The sequence below is a fragment of the Lissotriton vulgaris genome, chromosome 10 (genome assembly GCF_964263255.1).
Source record: "Lissotriton vulgaris chromosome 10, aLisVul1.2, whole genome shotgun sequence".
NCBI lineage: Eukaryota > Metazoa > Chordata > Amphibia > Caudata > Salamandridae > Lissotriton > Lissotriton vulgaris.
The window spans coordinates 118,254,543-118,275,453 of NC_141698.1; the positions used below are offsets into that span (position 1 = coordinate 118,254,543).

At 43.4% G+C, this 20,911-nt stretch overlaps 1 protein-coding gene across 6 annotated transcripts in view; it reads left to right on the forward strand.

The window, feature by feature from the left end:
• Window positions 1-475: 475 nt before the first annotated feature.
• The window catches only part of RNF216 (ring finger protein 216), a 776,933-nt gene continuing 756,497 nt past the window's right edge, over window positions 476-20,911 (forward strand). For 2 of the 6 annotated variants that reach the window (XM_086940659.1, XM_086940658.1), the window contains exon 1: window positions 476-596. The gene's annotated coding sequence lies outside the window, so the exon portion shown is untranslated. Of the gene's footprint in view, window positions 597-1,847; window positions 1,915-7,795; window positions 7,815-20,911 lie in introns of those variants that run through there. The other 4 variants (XM_086940662.1, XM_086940660.1, XM_086940657.1 and 1 more) reach the window with 4 other exon arrangements.

Here is a 20,911-nt window from a genome sequence, read left to right on the forward strand (position 1 = left end):
AACCGTTACCCCGTATGCTCCATGCGATGCTGCCACGCATAGGCCAAAACCCGGGAACGGGAGCAGCAGCCAGAGCGTCCTGCACGGAGGAGTATCCGTTACGAACATACCCGTGAGAGGTCCAACTATCGTACACTCTGGCCATACTACGCTCTTTATCGTTCCTCCCATCCTGAAAGTCGAGCCACAGTCTGGCCTAACATCCCCGCTCTGGGACAGGGCTGTTAAAAACAAGTCCGTTAACGACTATATTTAGGAAACCGCTAACCAAGGTAACGAAGCTCGCTTCAAACTGGCCGGCTTCCACAGCCTGTAAGAGAGCGGCTAGAGAGAAGCACGTGCGGAATCAACAACAAACCAGAGCTTTGCTTTCTAAGCTGTGTACTACGATTGGCGGAAGCCCCCCTCAATGCCCCAATCCTAGGCTATCTTACACATCAGCAGCACCTCCCAATCCCAGATGACTCCAGGAGTATGTAGAACCGTGGGATAGGTTGTAGTGCGACCCGGAAGTATTAAAAATTACGGACAATTGACATCCGTTAAAAGATCAACACCGGACGACGGACAGTAGGCAGAATTCACGGACGGTCTGTGTAAGTATCGAACAGGTGCTCACCTTTTCTATGGTGAAGTGATTTTGCTTTTCTCTCATTTCTAGTTTCATTTTAGTGAGGTGTGCTCTTTCTGCGCGCTGGTGTTCAACCTGGACAGATCATATTTAAAAACCATAATTGTAGTACAGCATATTAATCATTTCTACACAAGGACATAGAGAAACACCAATTATCATTGTAGATGAGTAACTGAAGGAATCATGAAGAGATATCTGTAACAAAGATCACCTACGTGCACCTAACATTCTTTAAGAAGGCAGAGAAAATAAGTCCTTCAAGTGGCAGTGCATTCGCTGTCACAATTGTTGTTCTCGTCACGGTGCACCCAGGCCGCGTGTCGAAGCTCGCCGAAAGAGACCATTATTATCTTCTCAATATTTTGCATTAAGAACTGAGAAAGTGACCTGTGGCATTGCCAACATTATGAATGCAACTACTTGCCTAAGAGACCTAAGGCTCTCTCCATTAACTAACAAAAAGTGAAACTCGCTCACAGTCATTCAAATCATACACTAATATATTATTGATCACACCCATAAATGTTTTAAAGAATCCTACCTCGGTAACATCTCCCTTTATCATAATAGCCTAGAAAGCCATTGTCTATGTTCGGTGTCTCCTTCCTGGGAAAAAATCCTAATCAAGAACATTACTGATTTGGCTTTCAAATCGTCAAGAGGTGCATAGCTTGCTTGGAGATTTTCAGGCTTCAGACCGGTCAGGTGAAAGGAAGTAGGTTTCGTTGTCATTGGGGAACAACGAAACCCAACGGCTGACAAATAGAACCGAATCGTGTTGGCTCTGTGCCACTTGTTTTGACATCGTCGTTCAATATTGTAGATCATGATTTTTTACTAAAGCACCTTATTGGAGCAGCAGAAGGGTAAAACATTTAGGTCCCCCTTGTATTTGCATCACCATTAAAAACCAGTTTATGTAACCAAGAGCTAATTAATCGATCTATATTTTAAACAAAAATAGGCCGTATCTGCATGCAAAAGCTACAACTTTAGTAAAAACAGTAGTTCTGGGCGCCTGCATTTAGAGGCTCTCTTATTTTGAGGAGCTATGAAATTTCTAATTAAAAGGATTCAGCAAATACAAAGTCTTACCGTTCTTTAGATATTTGAAGCCCCCACATGTGTTCTCATCACCCGTTTCCCACAGTCTTCCAATACAGCCTAGACTTTAGGTCCTGGTTTTGACTTTGATTTATATTTTGTTCCATAGGGCCCTCCGAACTCTAAGATGGAAGCAAGCCATCAACCCTCCGTGTGCAGAGGCTTGAGCTTGACTGGTACAAATATTATCGCTTGCTTGTTTAAGATTTTGCTGACCACATCTAGTCAGAAAGACATTTACAGCTTTTGGCACTCATTTTTGAAATATAAACACAACACCTACATTTGTCATGTGGAAGAAGATTCTAGGGCATGAGAAGAAAAAGGGCTGTGTCTGTCTTCCCTATCTATACGACAAGCAACCATAAGCAAAATTGACCAATCTCAAAAGGAGCACTCTTTTGGGGATTTATTGTTTTATTAGAAGTAGTTTAGTGATCCATATAGCATTTTCCGATATGTACATGACTAAGTGATTCACAAAAAAAACTAAAAGCATGACATCACGCACCCCTTTCTTGGTGTTATGCTTCATCATTGGCCAGGTCTCATTCACCAGAGAAAATTCTAGTGATGAATCACTCTTTGTTGTTGTGAGGGGTACTTTTCAGGTGGTGGGTGTATGTGGAACCAGAATTTAGCGTATCCAAAACCTCCTTTGCCTTGACCCAAGGACTTCCTTTTATTATGGGTGGACCTAAGGGCTGATAAAAAAAATGTGGCGATGCATTGGACTACCTATTATTCCTACATCTAAAAAGGTCAACATGTTTCAGCCTGTATAATGGCCCTCTAACAGGTCTTAGGCTTTCTTACGGACCCAGATCCTTATTTTCCTAACTCTCCTACAATCACGTACATTAATTTATTAACAGGCACACTATACCTATTAGTACATTTCTGTAGGACAAAGTTCGCTCAAGTTGCAGAATTTTTGGTCCTGTAAGGTATGAACAACATACAGTGTAGCAAATCATAAATAATAATAATACTTAACTGGAGACCTAAATGGAACAAAAAATTACAAATAATAATAAAGACAAAGAACTTTGAAAATAATGTAATGCTTTTCATGCTCTTAGTAAATGTTTGTAAAGTTCATGTCATGCATGTGAAAACTCCACATTGTAATTCCTTGAGAGTAAAACCAAAAAACGCATGTTCATTCATACATCGTCATGGAGTCTTGCCCCAACTCATTCTAATGAGGGACCCTTGAAGAAGTTTGCAGGGAAAACCCTTGTAATCACACTCTACAGATAAATAACCTACAGAGATGGCTTAGTAAGTTAGCAGAATCGTGGTTTTAAAGGAGAAAGGGGAATGTGTACAACCCTCGTGAGTCTCTGGCACTTACTTTGGGAAAGGTATTTCCCTCTGGAATACCTAAGCTTTCTAAACAAACCCTCTGGATGTTCATTGTGCTGGTGGTGGTGCAACACTTAAAAGCATTTCACTTCAGCTCTCCTAGGTGTGTTCGCATCATGTGTCTCTGGCGTGTGACGCGCGGCATGTCCAATCGACGCAGGCCTCCTGGGAAATGTAATGATGATGCTCTCTATGCGATTAGGGAGCCGTCCAAGTATTATCTGATCTAAACAGATGATTTAAAGAAAATATTGTTTGCAAAGAAGTATCCGGAAATGGTTATTTGCACCAAAAGAATTCATGATTATGTGATTGTAAGTGCCTAATGAAATATCAGTCTGCTTTGAAATCCATGTTTGTTCTACATTACTGGATCTTGATATTAGAACTGGGAAGCAGAGTGTGGGAATTGTTATTACTGGCTGCGTATTACCAATGTACGTCTGCATATGCTAACCAATGTCTCATTACAGAGAGTGAGTGCATAGGTATGTGAAGAGGAAAAAAGTACAGAAATGTGGAATCATCTTTGTATGATACCCCTTTGATCTACACATAGTGTCTTGGTGGGCTATGAATTAGCTGATGGATATAAAAAGCAGAACTCTGCTAAATTGTTTGGGTGTGACCTGTAGCCATGGTATATAATCATTTAGGCCATCAATGTATGCCTTCAAATGGTACACCCATTGTTCTTTATAAAATAAAATCTGTAAGGTGTTATTATCATGGTCACTTTCTTAAAGACCTCTCATTTGATATCATTTTCCGTATTGATCTTTATTACAAAATTCTCTGTCATTTTGGGATAGCTTTTCTTGCATCTTATATTAATGCGATGCTCGGTTGTATCTAATGTGTATTTTGCGTGAGGTCATCCCCCATTCATAAGACACACAAGCAGGTTATCATGTATAGTACATTCTCACTATTGCAATTAGTGTGCTTTAAAAAAATGTATAGGGACCTACAGTCTCTCCTTACTTGGATCAGTCTACTTTGTAGTTCCTGTGAATGAGCACACAGAACATCTACCTCCGGCATAGTGACCTGTTATGTGTGGTAACCCCCATAATGTGTTATCAACTGCTGTAGAAGGATCGTTTTTCCTAGTTTGCACCAATCTGTCCCTAATGTATCTACCATTTGTAGGAGACCAGGGGGGGGCTCTAGGTGTTCCTGGCGCTACAGATGATACTCCAATGTTTTCTGATGATCTTTGTAACTTTGTTAGACATGGGTAATAAGATAGTCGCACACATTAGTCTGTCCATTTGTTCTTTCATGTGTGTTTCCGAAAGAGAGTCCCGGTTATAATTGTTTTATTTTTTATTTTCGCATTTCCAGAAACATACAACATATGCGAATTACACGCAAAAATAAAACGCCTGTGTGACACCAGGATATATTGAATTTACAGTATACAATCGTACAAATATATTCATTGCATTAAACCAACCCCTTCGTACGCTTCATCATAAAGTTCTCTAGGGCGAACCCATGTTGTCTGTGACATCCTGAGAGCTAGACAGTAAAAAGGCCGTTAGTGGAGACCAAACATCCTTAGGTCTAGACGGTGCTGGAAGTTCTTCGGCATAGCATGCTAGTTGATCTTGGCAAAATTCATGTCTTGTAACCAGTTTTTAAAGTTGGGTACCTTTTTACCATCCCATGACTGTGCTACTTTTCTCTTGGCCAGTAGTAGTAATGCAATCAGCACCAGCTGTCTATTCTCTGGTTTTAAGCACTTCTCCAATCCCAGCAAGCAAATCTGTGGGGTGCAATCTACTTCCTAAAACATCATGACGGTTAATGCTTGTGTAACCAACACCCAGAAGTCATTGACCCCGACACAATCTCATGCAAGGTGAATGAAATCAGCCTCCTGTGCCCCACACCTTTTGCATCTAACCGTCTCTCTCAAGCCATACCTATGTAATTGTAGAGGAGTATAATATAACTGCTGTAAGTATTTAAAATGGATTATGCTTAGATTGCAATTGGCTGTCAGTAGTCTAGTCTTGGAGCAGCGGAACTCCTGTTCCTCCCCGCTAAGAGCATTACCCAATGCCTGTTCCCACCTCTCCTGTGCCTTGCTAGAAATAGGTGAAAGTTGACATTAATGAACAGGGATGGTGGTCACGTAGCGCCTCTATCAAAACCAAGGTGCCATCCGGGTAGGTGCTGCCCATTGTAACTATACCCATATCTGCCAGTATTTCCAACGCCCTTTTGACTTGGGTCACCGAAATGTTAGGATGATGTGCTAATGGAAGAGCCGGGGCATATACAGGATGTCTGCCTGCGCGTTTTGCCATAGCGTACTATGTCTGTGCTGTACAGTCCGCAGTGCACATGTCCTTAAATGGATAGTTAGTACTTGCCTTAGAAATAAATGCCACTAAATAATCAGGAGCCATATCGTCCGCCTACACCGCCAAGTGTGGAATAAAGGGCGGGGGGAAAAACAGTAGTGTGCAAATTGAGCTTGGGCACATAAATAATACAAGTACAGAGAGTCCCGGTTATAATTGTAAGTGAGTTTCTTTACTTTCTTAGTTATCCTTTTTTTAGGTGTGGGGCGGCTGTGAGTTTGCTAGTTAGTTATGTTATGTTAAAATACATTTATAAAACGTTGCATACACCGAGGAGGTTTCTTGGCGCTACAATGTTTTCAGAACCCAAGTCCGAGAGCGCGATTAGAAGGCCTGATGAAATAGCCAAGTTTTAAGACAACTTCTAAAACTAAGAAGAGTGGGACAGAAGCGTATTTCGGAGGGAAGAGAGTTCCAGAACATAGGGGCCAGGACAGCAAACCTGGCACCACCAATGCGCTTTAGTCTGTAGGAAGGCAGAGACAGAAGTTGCTTGTGTGCTGAACGAAGGTTACGCGTGGGAACATGCTTGTGAATCAGATTGTTCACAAATTTAGGACTTTTCCCATTGAGGGATTTAAAAATGAGGCACCGACCTTAAAGGCGCAACCCTGGATTATTGGGAGCCAATGGAGTTGTTTCAGGAGGGGGGTAATATGGAGATGTCTGGGTTGATGAGTAATAAGCTAGCCGCCTTGTTTTGAACCAGTTGTAAACGTTGGAAAGATAGAGGGGAATGCCATAGTAAAGTGAATTGGCATAGTCAACATGAGACATAACCATAGCAAGAATCACATGGATTCGAGCTTCACAGGTAAGGAACCTGTAGATCTTTTTTTTTTTTATTTTCCTAAGTTGGAAAAAGCAGGTAGAGATCACTGACCCTATCTGAGCCTTCATCGTGAGGTCCTGGCTGATGATGACCCCCAGGCTCTTGGCCGTGGTCGATGGCGAGGGAGCTTGGCCAAGTTCTCCGGACCAGAAATGAGAGCCCCAGGGGTTCTTAATAATGCCACCAGTTAGGACTAACTCTGTCTTGTCCGGATTAAGCTTAAGATGATTGCTGTTCATCCACTGACTGATGAACAGCATGGTGGACTGGAAAATGTGAACAGACTCCAAGGAGTTACTGATGGGGAAGATGAGTTGAAAATCGTCTGCATAATTGAAGGTGCAGGCTTTGCGTTCTTTCAAAGCTCGGACAAGAGGTTGGAGGTACAGATAAAATAACTGGGGAGGAGCGAGGAGCCCTGAGGGACACCGCAGGAGATGCTCACTCTGGGAGCGATGAAAGGTGCTGTCCTGACTGCCTGTGATTGATTCTCCAAAAAGGAGATAATCCAGCCAAGGACAGGTCTAGTGATTCCCGCGTCTCTGACACTATCGACCAAAAGAGTGTGGTCGACCGTGTCAAAGGCCACAGAGATGTCAAGCAGCAGGACAAGGGTCTGCGGAGAACCAGCGTCAACCCTGTCACGAAGAGAGTCTAAAACTGTGAGAATCACTGCCTAAGTGGAGTGAGCAGGGCGAAACCCTGCCTGGAGTCAAGGAATTCAGAATCTTCTAAGAACTCAGTAAGGTATCTCGTGACATGAGTTTCAGTACCTTCGCAAGGTAGGGAAGGAGAGAGATAGGGCGATAATTTGTTAACAATTGAGGGTCAGCCTCCGACTTCTTCAAGAGGGGAATGACAATGGCCTCCTTGAAGGTAGCGGGGACAGTGCCCTGGGATAGTGACTGATTCAGGAGATGGAGTACAGGACTGGGAAGGGTAGTGAAAATTTCTATCAAAATACTGGGGGGACAACAGTCGGTAGGAGAGCCTGTTTTGACCTTAAAAAACAAGTCCACAAAAGCAAGCTCGGTGATGCTTGGAAATTGCGTAAAGGTACTATGGTTTTGGACGACAGTAGGGCTGAGCGGCAGGTTATTACATTTGTTGGCCTTTATCATTGCAATTTTGTTGATAAAGAAGGAGTTACAGAACTTTTGCGAGGGGACGGGTTTGATAGAGATTCTGTCAGGATTAGATAGCTCATTTACCATGGGAAAAATCTCTTTTGTACGATTAGAAGTGGACACAATTTTAGAGGAGAAATATGTTGCTTTGGTGGTCAAAATGGATTTTTTATAAATCTTCATCGAATTTATATAGAGGCGTTTCGCTTCAGGAAGCTACTTGTGTCTCCAAGTTCTTTCTAATTGCCGTAAGGCTAATTTCTGATTTTTTTTTTTTTAGCTCATCAGAGAACCACTTATGAGCGTTATGACAGCGAGGGGCATGTACTTTCTTGAGGGGCGCAAATTTATTGCTAGTGGCCAACAACCAGCAGGTAAGCTGTTCGTCAGCCTGGTTGATGGAAGAATAAATGGGGGGGGGGGGAGAGAATTAGTAAGTGAATCAAGGAATAGTGTTTTAGCACTTATATTCCAATTTCTGCGAGTACCTCCTCAACAAGATTATTTAATAGGGAAATTATCAAGAATAGTAAATTTTAATTATATAGTGGTCAGACCAGGTTCATGGAGATACAGATACGTGGGGACATGGCTATATTAACAGTCCAGATCTGATAAAGGGTATGTCCCTTGATGTGAGTGGCAGTGGTAACTTGTCGCACCAGATATAGTCCAGAGAGTAACTCACTAAGTTCGGCCGATTGGGTACCACCCGATGATGATTCATTGGCCCAATAGTTAGTCACCAATCAGCATGACCGTCCTGTGGGTGGTGACTAAGTGCGCAACCTGTTCACCTAAAGAATGAGGGAACAGGGGCATCCTTTGAGGGGGCCTGTAGAGTAGGACACAAACCAACGGTGTCTTGATCGGTACGCATTCAAGTTTGAGCACTAAATTGTCCACAGAGGGTAGAGCTAATGAGGGAAGCGTAGAGTATTTACAGTCATGGTGGGTAATGATTGCTTCTCCTCCGCCCACTTTCCCCTGAGGGCGGTTAGCTTGAATGATGTGATAATCAGAAGGGAGAGCAGCAAGGATGTCGGGGGAGTATTCCTGAGATAACCAGGTTTCTGTAAGTAATAGGAAGTCTGGTTGTTCAAATTTGAGCAACAAGAAGATGTCTAATTGGTGCTTGACCAGAGAACGCTTATTTAGGCGTATGACAGAAAGTTTTTGAGCGCCATTATGCTCCAGAGTCTGGGAAGGAGTTGCTGTTTGAAAAGTAGGTAATTCGGGAAATGTTGTTCTAAGCTGCAAGATCCTCTGAGATTGTAAAGTAGAATAAGTCAGGGTGTCAGGAGTGGAGGGCAGTTTGTGCAGTGCCAATAGTTCAGTAATGCTGTAATGGATTGTGTTTTGGGCATAGTGACAGGCCCCAGGCTCCGGACGGGCGCAGACGGGCTTGCCTTTGGCGCGCCGCCGGCGGGCACCGCGCGCGTCTGCTGCTCTCCCGCGATGTGATCGGCATGAAATAGCCGCTGGCAGCCTAAGCTCTGCCCCGCCTGCACTGTGATTGGCTGAGGGAATCAGCTGACAGTAGCCGGTCCTGCCTCGCTCGTGAATCAGCAAGTTACAGGAAAATTACCCCAAGGTGAATTCTTTTTTAAAAAAAAAAAAACATTTGTTTCCTATTTGTAGGTTTAAAAAAAAATAAGCACAACACAGATTATAGCAAGTAGCACACTGCGAGCTGGGAGATGCAGTTAGTGCATCATCTTGTTGGTTAAATGTCTCCATATTGCAGCAATTACGTTGCATATGTAAATATTGTCCAAAGGGAACATATTCATGTAAGTCTAGATGAACATTTTCAAAACATAAGTTAATTTTTGTCAGTTTGCTTTTTGAAGTCTTTAGTCTGTCCTTTTTTGATCTCGATTTCCAGATCAAGAAAGGTGATCTTTTAGGCTCAATGGTGTAAATTTTTTTAAAAAAAGGATCGCAGTTCACTCATTCAGCAAACCTAAGTGCCTCTGTATTGTCACCAACACATCACCAGTACATCATCAATGTACTCCACTATATTTCATATGGTCTTTGAAAGGATTTATCTCATTGAATATGTGGTCACACTCAAATTGGTGGACATATGAGCATGCCAGACTATAGGCGAAAGCACTACCCATGGATGTCCTCTGAATCTGGTGATAACATTTGTTTTAACATTAAAAGAAGTTCTCCATAAGGGCTATCCTGGCACATTCCATGAGTGTACAGGGGTAATAATGTTATGCATGGAATTCCTAAGGATGCCCTATACTAGCTTAAGGGTCATTTTCTGGGGTTTACAGTGTAAAGTGCTTCGATATTCATTGTAATAAGTAAATCACTGTTCTCATTAATGCTAGTATAACATAAAAGACAGAGGATGTCTTTGGTCTCCTTCAAATATGAGGGCATCTTTTTAACCAATGGTCTAAGGAACCAATCCCAGAACTGAGAGAGGTTCCAGTATGGCGTGGACACCTGAAACTATTAGCCTAACTGATGGCGGGAGACACATTTTATGACATTTTGGCAGTGAATAAAACTCTGCGTTTGTGGTTCTTCTCCCACAAGGAATTCTGCCTCATTTCCAGGAATCCATCCTAATGCCAATACTTCTTTCGTTTTACTTTGCACAGTAGCTCTAAGTCTAGGGGTATGCCCTGTTACTAATATCTCATAACTTTTATTATCTGATAGGCAGCATTTATATTTAGTGTCCTACATCTCCCTGGGCATTACCAAATTGCCACCACCTTTGTCTCCAGTTTTATGATCAAGTCATTATTGTTTTCAAATGATTTTAATGCCATACATTCTTTATGTGATCAGTTATACTACAACCTATCCTGTATAATGTTGAGACATTCCACTTTGTCGTTTCTTGCCTATTCAAATGCCAATACGTCCGCTGGTGTGGGCGGAGTTGGAGATATAAAGGTGGATTTATTCCAGAGTCCTGTATTCTGTGTAGTCAATCCATGGTCTGTTCCCCTGAAAGAACAATTTTATTTATATTCTACATAAAGTGTTCTGATTCGCATCAGATCTGAATTTGTTCAATTTGGGAGTTCTTAAAAGAAAACTCCTTTATTGAGGATGTTTGATTCGTGCTCAATCAACACTACCAGACTGAGATTTACAACTAAGTTGTTGTCTTGCTTTCCCCTTTCCTGTGCTCCTTATTACCATTTGTGGTTCCTCGGTCCACCACACTCTGGTATTGTCTTTTTATTTTCCTCTGCCTTGTCCCAAAAAATATCTAGGTGCTGAACAAGGGGATTTGGGTGGAAAATGTTGGTAATTATTTGGTCAAAACTCACATTGTTAGCTTAGTTGTATCATGTGGGGAATGGGAGTATTGACTTTACCCCCATTGCTAATGCTGTTCCTTTCATCTGAGGAAAATGGCCATTTCTAAGGTGTTGGTCTCGTTCTTCCTCCATGTTTCTGACCCTGGGGATATCTAGGATTGGTGGTGCAGTATTCGTCCGTTGTATATGGAAAGGATACCTAATGGCTGAACTTGAGAATATCTTTCCGTAGTTCGTTAGTTTTTAATCGAGAGAAACTCCATATGTTGATGTCCTACAGTTTCTTATTGAATGTTCTGATCTGTACTATTGTTTTCAAGTTATTCTCGTTTTTTTTTAGTCTGTATAACCACAGCTTCCAAGAATTTTCTTGGCTGTGTTGATGATGAGCACTTGCATTCCCTTGTGCATTTCCAAACTATTTATGACCATTCCTTGCGGAATGCGATGTCGTTGCGAAGATCTGTTTTTCATTGGAATACAATCCGGTCCTTAGGTGCTGCTTTTGCCTGCAAGTATTCGGTCATTATTGTGCAGTGAAGCAATATGTTGACTCGATTCCTCTTTAATTGGGTAAGAGATTCCCAAACATGTAGCTGTGCGATAGAATCTATTTTTTGGTAAATTCCTTGGCCCTATACATATTGGCAGATGCAAAATGGAGCAATAAAGTACTCCTAATGAAAGTGTAATTCCCAAAAAGTAAGTTCTTTTGAGTGTGGTTTCTTCTGCAAATTTTTAAAACCAGCTCTATCTCACCACTTTAAAGGCCTGTCTAAAGATCTAAAGAAATATCCTAAAGGCTAAATCTATGGTGAACAGTATCTCTTGCTCACTAATAAGACCTGGCCTGTACAAGTTACATTCATGTCCTCAGTTAATGTTTACATAAGCACAGGGTTTTACGTTGAACATAACTGTATTGGTATGGTAAATGTAATTAACTGACTGTTGTTAAACTTAAAAGAAAAGAAATTAAAGAATTGATTATTTTCCTTACACAAAAAAAATAACATGAAGTACCCTTCCTCATTTCACTCCGCACCAATGTATCGCAATGTGCATTTTTTACATACCAAAATTATCTACCAGTACAATATGACAAGGGTAGATAGTATGGTGTAGCAGTGTCGAGATGTGTTCTGCAGTTGTTGCAATGAGTTGCGATCACCACCCCAGTCTCCATCTACAAATTATACTTGTCTAGGGCTGGTTTCCAGCTGATCGTCTCTCTTCAAAAACTTGTGGCACCATCTTATCTCTTCAGATCACAGGGGAGAGGTCTACTTGGTGGCATGATTGGTAAAGGCATTTCAGTTGCCACAAACGTTTCTGTAGTGCTGCCGCATCCCCTCCAAAATGTGCTCCCTTCTGTACCCAATCCCTTTTGAAGGCCCTTGCAGTTGAACAAATGTAGTTGGGAACAAAGAGGCTAAGCCTGGGTATGATGTTACTCCTGCATATCATTAATTGTGGTATTGTATTAAAATGAAGTCTTTAGATGCCAGTGAACAGAATTAATTAAATATACTGTTTATCTCACAAGTAGTTGTCAGAGGTTTGAATTTAAATATTAAGTCTGACCTGTAACTTGAATAGACACTTTGAGTAGACACTTGGAAATGCTGGATTGATCAGTAGTCCAACAAAATGCTTACCAATTTACCACTGGAGACGATGGTTAGGAAACATTTTGGCTCTAAAAGAGTTTTCATTTCTGGCCAATTTTATAATGTTATGTCAAAGAAAATGGGCCCTCATTGCAGCATAAAGCTATCGGACAACTTCGAAAAGTAGCAAAGTCTTCATGTAATGTATAGATGACATTTTCTGGTTGCCATTTCTCAGCAGAGTGAATCTGTAGGAACTTATGAATGATTCCTACAATTTTGTGAGTCACAACCATTTAACAGAAGTGGTAGAGAGTTAGTTTGGTTTGTGGACTTCGAGGAAATTGGTTATTCCTGTTCTAAATTATGACTGATATTACTATGTCAGTGCAAACTATTACCAACCATTTTAACATGTTATCCAAAACTTTGTTGAAAGCTTTTTTCATTTGAAAATTGTGGGTTGGATGTGGTGATGTATGGAGTTTCAGTCCACAAGGAAAGCCTATTCTTTGGAATGCTTATGGTTTTAGCATGGTTTAAAAATCTGCCCAAAACAAAAAATATACTTGGATCTCCTTTCTTACTAGGAAGTATTTGTAATGTGGTTAATGAAGTAGGGTAGAGGGATGTCCTTATATGAATCCTTTCATTCCTCCACTGACAAGACTACTACACAAATCTGCTCCAAACTAGTGTCTTGAAGAGGTGATTGAGTCAACTCCTCCAATTCTTTCTCCATTTTTGTGAAAAAAACACCCAGCAGATTTTGAAATCTTCTTCTCCTCCAATCACCCACAACAACAAAAATATATTTGCTATTTGGATCTGCAATTGACATTTTAAGGAAACCTAATGTCACACCTGGAGCAATACCTGAAATCACCCAGAGTTTACGAAAGAGCCTCATCCGGTATTAAAGCCTAGAAGAAGTGTGCGTTTGTGAGAATGGCTCTGTTTTGATGATATTTTAAAATGTTCCTTGCTCATACAGTTGAAAAAGCTGCAGGTACTCTGAGAGAGCGACATCCCATAATTAGCTGTGACTGTAGACAGTTTCCCAAAATCTGTGACTAAACGTGCATGATCATCAAGGAGACAAAACGTGTAGCTGTTCCATGCAAGGAGGTTCAGCAGTGGTTTGTAAATCTGGTACTGTGCTTCTTACACGTGGTGAAAAGCAGTAAGGACCACTATGGGTAGGTAGAGCAGGCTAGCTGGCGAGGAGCTCAACTAGGACAAAAAGGCTTATTGACTGGTCAGAAGACCAAGATGTGCAGGTCAGCCCAGGGGCAGTGACTGGCTTAAAAACTATGTCACCTGCAATGTTTATTGGGTTGCTCCCTTAACCTTGTGGGTGTCCCTTGTTCTGTGATTCCTTTCTGGCATTTTCACCCATGCCTCCCTACCACCTTCCTCACCAGTAAGCTGGATAGAAAAAGTCAACTGCAATACAGGGAATCTGTGGTTTTGCATTAAATTTCTTTAAAGAAAATAACAGCATACCTCTGTTTTTTTCCAGTGCGCACACAACAACATGATGGACGGAGTGCTGAAACTTTTCATCCACTCTCCCCCAGTCACAGATCTGGTTTTAATCCTTTGTCTCTCTATACCACCCCAGGTTGGACCCAGCCATATGCAAATCAGTCTTGACTCTCTTCCTCATGGGAACAGTCCAGCCTGAACTGCCATGCCAGGTCCTCCCTGTAACGGAAACAATCATCCTAAGACCGGTTTCAGGGGTTTAACCCATCAGCCGGGCTACCTTGAATCCAGTGGCACAGCGGGCAGGGGACACGCGCCTGGACATGCCCTAGGCCACTTAGAGCGAACATAGCAAACACAACAAGATGATTAACGGAGCGCTGAAACTTTTCAAGCACTCGCCCCCAGTGACATTTGCGTTGAATCCATCATCGTTCTTTAGCTCACTATGCCACCCCGGTTCAGAACCAGCCATATGCAAATCAGTTTTGAGCCTGTTGCTCATTGGAACAGTCCAGCCCAAACTGCCAGGCCAGGTGTCGAGGTTTCATCCCCTCACCTGTCTGGCTAGCTTTGTTTCAGTAGCACAGCAAGCAAAGGACCCACTTCTGGGCATACCTTGCTCACTTTGCCACTGGATTCAAGCTAGCTTGGCTGATTTTTTTGTTTTTAATATATTTTCATTATTTTAACTAGGACAGTTACGAACAGCAGGTAAACAGCAGGCAAATGTTCATATCGCTATAACTCTCAGCCCCCGGAAACTGCTATCATCATGTCCCTGGCGCCCATCCTGTCAATTCAATCACAATAAGCTCTCTTGTCAAAGGAAAATATATATGCTCTCTCGTCATGAACCTGGTATTGTTTAAATGCAAACTCCCACCCAACCCCTGTATTTCCCCCCCCCCCCCCCCCTCCACCCCCCCCCCCCCCCCACCCTATTGGCTTAACAACTTCATTCATTTATTCATGAGTACCTGAGTCGGCTTCATTGACATTAATCAAAAATATAGCATCAAGCAATGACCGTGCTCGTCTGCCAGGGGTAGCCCCCGAACAAGATACCAGAGTGCCCATCTCCCCAAGATAAGGCACATCCTCAAGGCGACACATCCAGTGCTGGTGCGTCCGAATCCAGGTTTGTGACCGGTATTTTTAATAATACCACCAGTGCCTCCCAGGCCCTCTCCATCTCTATTGCCTTTTCGCTGTTGGCGCGGGTCGCCAGCTTCAGTTTCGAAGTCCCTTCACATTCCGCCCACTTAAGAAATTCGGCTTGCCTTCTCCGATAGCTAGGACCCTTCTTGGCCTTCCAGTGAGTTGTGATTACCCTCTTTGCCGGCAAAAGCCCGAAATCTATGAATTTGCTCATTACCTCGTTCTTGGAGGTGAGAGGAAACCAGTGTAGCAAACAGAGGCCTATGGTGGGTTCCATGGCTCTAATCGTGACATCCTGCAGTAGTGTTACCACCTCTTCCCAATACGTTCCCAGCTGAGAAATATGCTCCCACTGTACTGCAGTGCAGGCACATGCACAGGCACATTGCCAAATTCACTTTAAACTGCTGGTTAATGTTAGCTGGTGTAAGATAAGCCCTGTGGAATATATAAAAAAGTACCAGTTGGAAGCACGCGTTTCTCCTACTTTTCCATGCACGTTCCAGTAGACCCGCCCATGCTTTCTCAGGGATTTCCGCTCCCAAATCTGCCTCTCATTTTTGTCGAAGGGAGCACAGAGGGGTGAGTTTCTCGTGTGTCATTCGACGGTACAGGCACGTAACCGCCTTAATGGTAACAGGTGCCATAAGTTCGTATTGATAAGCCATTGAAGTTTGAGGTTCTCTCAGTCCCTCCTTCCAAAGTGCTTGAATGGGCGTCATGAGCGCTATATGCATCAAGTACTCCCCTCGGGCCAGCTCAAACCTGTCTTGCAATGCCTCATAAGGAAGTACAGGGCCATCCGCGTATAGGTTTCCCATGGGGGTCAGACCCCTCGCCGCCCAGTCAGTCAGCGTCCCCCCCCCCCCCCCCAATCGCCCCGTGTGGCAAGGCAGTGCACATTACCAGTGGGATCTCGGGGGCATATGGCCGCGCAATGCGTGCTCAGTGTTGGCTTCTGTTCCAGCAGAGTTTAAAAGTCACCATTTCTTGAGTGAGGGAGGAGGTCGGGAGTGGCAACTACAATATCAATCGTGACCGCGTCAGTCTAGGAGCTTGATTCCCATCCATATCCGGTGGGGCTCGAAATGTCCGTGCAATCATCTGAGTAAGCAACTGCGCCGCTAAATAGTAGGTTTCATAGTCTGAGACTGCCAAACCACCCTCCGTCCTCGGTCTCATCAGTGTGTACAGTGCCACCCTCTTTCTGCCAGAGGTCCAGAGAAACCTGACCATCCTTGATCGAAGCTGCTTAAAAACAGGGGCTGGGATCCAAATAGGCAGCATTCTAAAATAATACAATAGACGGGGTAGTGCTATCATCTTAAGAAAGGCCACCTGCCCGGCTAGCAAGAGAGGAAGCTTGCCCCAAAACTCGATACAGCTCTTGAACCACCTAATGGCCCTGCTCACGTTACCCTCCAATAAGTTGGGTTGGGTATAATAAATGCGGGTACCGAGGTACGTCGGGCATTGACGCCCCCTTGTATTCCCTGCGTTGTCAGTGAACCTTCAGTCAATGGCGCTGTAAGAAACAAACAAGTCTTTGTCCAGTTTACTTTAAGACCAGCAATGGCGCCAAGGTCAGCCAGCAGAGTCTTAGCACCCCGAAGAGCGTCTTCTGTGTCCGCCAAAAACATAAGGAGTTTGTTAGCATAAAGTGCGATGTGGTGGACTTGTTCCCACACACGAAGTCCCTGATAATGTAAGCCCGTCCTGGCCTGGGCTACCAGCGGCTCCATTGCCAGGGCGAACAGTAGGGGGATAGGGGGCAAACCGGTCTCGTTCCCCGGCCCACAGCACAGGCATCCGAAATTATGCCACCCGTTTTAACCTGCGCTGTAGACTGGCGATATAAGAGCTGTCCAGTCCACAAAATCATCCCCCAGGCCAAAGCGCCGCATAACTTGAAACCAGTATGTCAAAAGCCTTCTCAATATGGATTGCCAATACAGCAGCAGAGGGCTTGAGATGCATATCAGCATCCAAAATATTAATGAGGCACCACATATTCTGAGCTGTGTTCTGGGACGGTATAAAACCCGCTTGATCCGTATGTACTAATTGCACCATATACGGAAGCAGACGGGTCGCTAATATCAGACTTAAAATCTTAGTCTGTAATCCGCATTGACAATGGACGATAAGCCGTCTTGTCATGGGGAAGTTTTCCCGGTTTTAAAAGTGGTATAATTACCGCCTCGCGAGTAGTGGCTGGTAAAAGGCGCTGCTTTCGTGTGGTGTTATATAATGTTACTAGCTGAGGAGCCAGAAGATCAACATATGTACTATAAAACTCCTCAGGCAGGCCATCCACCCCAGGGGTCTTTCTTCGGGCCATATGCTTGATTGGCATTTGGCAAGCAAACCTCCATCTGGAATAATTCCTGGTGGCTAGACATATTAGGGGAATTGCCTATCCCGGCAGACTCTGCCAAAAAGCTATTGTTTGACCTTCAGGTTAGTCGTACTGTATCCACTTGTTTTTGGATTATTTATTAGGACCTTGAGGAAGGGGTTCCCTAATATCCCTCTGAAAGCACAAAAGCAGGTAGTTCTTGCTGTGATTTCTTCTAGGATAGACTATTGCATTGTACTTTATTCAGGGATCAATAAATCAGCAATTGCTGTACAGAATCCGCGACCAATAGCAAAAATCTGCGACAAATGGGACTTGTAAGATATTTTTTAGGACAACTCACCATTACCTCTAGTTACAATAAAGACCACACAATGGAGTCTTGAGTTGCCTCATGAAAAATCTCCCGTAGATGTGGCCTGCCCAGTTCCCCATTTTGTTGAAGAGCAAAAATATGTTGCCACTGTAGAGGAAGCAAATAAAGAATAGTCCAAACCCAGTGCATCTGCAAGGATAAGAGCAGATGGGCGACTTAGTACACGTTGGATGAGAGCTGTACAAGTTCTGGTGAAGAACTTTGAGAAGATTAACTGTTGCATTCAAAACTACTACTACTGGTCACCTCAACCAACCACCGTTCGGCTGCCTGAAAAATCAAGGCTGGAAAACCGAAGACGGACAAACTTTAATACTTTGTGGACTGTTGGTGCTGTTAAAGGACCTTGATGAGATAATGAGAGGCTAAAGCGACCCGTCTCAGTGAAGTGTGCCTGAACTATCAGTTGTCTGGGCGCTTCCTTATACGAGATGTGTTAAATGAAAATGCATCTATAGAGTCTGGCAGTGTCTGTAACATTTCACTTGGGGGTTAATAATTGCACTCCAAGTCTGCAGCCAGACTTGTTCTTTACTTGCAAGAAAGGCAACTGGAAAGCCTGCAATGGTGTGCTGACAATCCATGAATATACTCTTGAAAGGGGAGAGTGTTAGAAGATCTTACTGCTTCTTCTGTGGTGCACAGCCTAATTGATGATGTACAAAGCTCATCTCTGTCGCCCCCCCCCCCCCCCTAAACATACACCTCACAAGCCAGCATCATAATCGAGGAGTAAACCAACCTCAACAAAAAAAAGAATGTCTTTCGCCCCAAGTGCATGGCTACTTTGCGTTTAGCAAATAAGAGTAGTAACGCAAAGTAAGTCAAAGCCTTCAACCCCATCTGCTCTGAAAAATGGTCTTCAGGAAATCTTCAACTGGATGACCACCAACCAGTTGAAGTTAAACGGGGATAAAACTGAGGTCCTCCTTCTGGGAAGAAAAAAAGAACTTTGGTGCCCCTCACATTGGCCAACAGAGATGGGCAACCTTCCCATTCCAGCCACACAAGTGAGAAATTTAGGAGTCATTATCGACAATACTCTGTCGATGAAACAGCAGGCAAATAAAGTGGCTGGCCTCTGTTTCACCATAATAAAATGGTTAAAGAAAATTATCTGGATGTTGCCCCAAAATACCCAAAAAACCGTAGTCAATGCACTAATAACATCCCGCATTGACTACGGTAACATTCTTTACCTGAGCTCAAATCTAGCAGTGATTAAACGACTGCAACTGATCCAAAACTCTGCTGCACGACTCCTATGCAAGATCCCAAAGTTTGACAGAATTTCAAAACACATAAATGATTTACACTGGCTCAGGATAGAACATCGGATTAGTTTCAAAACCTTGACATATATGTTCAGAATTAAAACCAAAACTGCACCCGGCTACCTACAAGCCTTGGCCTCCCCCTATCTCCCAACAAGGGATCTCCGATCTCAAACTGCAGCAAATTTCACTGTTCCAAGATTCAAACTGCAAAAAACGGGAGGGCACTCTTTTGCTGTGAGAGGGCCCACTCTATGGAACTCACTCCCCCCGCAGATTCGGAAAGAAGAAAGCTATATTAAATTCCGAAAATGCGTAAAAACCTGGCTGTTCCAGAAGCAATTGCAGTAATTTACCACAATTAGCTATCTTCCTTCTATCCAATCGAATGTCACAGGCGCCGGGAAACCCTTTTTGGGTAGCTGTAGCGCCGTACAAATGCAAAAATAAATAAAATAAATAAATGGAGTTTTCGGACATTAACTGGTGTATCCTTCACATAACCCAACAAGCTCTGCAGGGCGTTGGGATCGTCAAGTGCACCTATTATTTGATGGATCGTAGTGAATATGTTGGACGAAAATAATGTCAGCCGTGGACAGCTCCATGCCATATGTTAAAAAAAAAAAAAAAAGTAGCAGGAGTGAAACCACATCTCTAACAGCTGCCATCACCTTTCAGTCCCATTCGATGTAAACTGGAAGGTGTCCTATAAAATCTATGCAGGAACTTAGTGTATTAAGGTAAGTGTATAGTTAGGAGACAGAGCAGTGCATTGGCTACAACAGTAAGCCCATTGTTCCTCCGTGAATGGAATTTGTAGTTCTTCATTCCATCCCTGGAATGTCCATGGCTGTATCAGGGGGGACGAGTTTCGCATGTGATTGTAGATCTGTGTAATTAGGCTGTGTGGCGAGTCCGATTTGAGCACGTTCTCCAATAAAAGCAGGGTTGGTGGGGAGTTTGGTAAAGGTTTCATGTAAAGACCTACATGCAGCCCGAAGTTTGTAATATACGAAAAGTTCGTAAAAAGGCACAGTCTGTCCTTCCACTGAGACCGGTGGGGGCCGAAATATCTCCTCTGTATAGAGGTCTGCAAAAGTACGGAGTCTCATCTTTTGTGGTAATGTCTTGCTGATACCCCCGCCCAGGTTGGGCAACATGGGGTTGTGCACCAGAGGTATGGACGGGGCATATAGAATAGGAATGCTGGCTCTTTTCCTTAACTCATTCCACGCCCACCGCAAGGTTTCCACCGTGTTTTTGCTGTCTCTGGGTCACTTGTAGGTCTGATATAATGCGACCTGCAGGGTTACAGGTTCTGCAGCATCCTTCTCCACAACCGCTTGAGGTTGAAAAGAAGTCTGGTGTACCCAGTGGTGTAGAAACTGAGCCTGAGCACTCCATGCATACAAATGCATGTCCGTGGCACCCAGACCGTCTTGGCGCAGGGGGAAGTGTCAATAGGTCCCAAAAGACATGTGCTTGTCCGCCCGCCGAGACCAGTAGGGGTCTAAGAGATTTTAAAAAGGCTTGCGTGAGGCGTATAGGAATGTTTACAAATAAATAAAGACATTTCGGCAGTACCACCATCTTGACCAATGCTATTTTCCCGGCAAGGGAGAGCGGGAGCTTAGCCCACGCTCCCTTCTAGCCATGTTATTGCGCGCCCATAGTTCATGTCCCATATGTCTTGCATATTTCTACTGAGCCATATGCCCAGATACTTCACCGATTCGTCTGCCTATTTAAGAGGAAACTCGGTAGGAGCTGGGGTAGTGGCGTATGTTAAAGGAAAGATAACTGATTTGGCCCAATTAATGGAGATACCAGAGGACCCCCAAAATTAATGAATTCCCAAAGTAGTGGATCAAGGTGCGTCGCAAAGTCAGTTACGCACA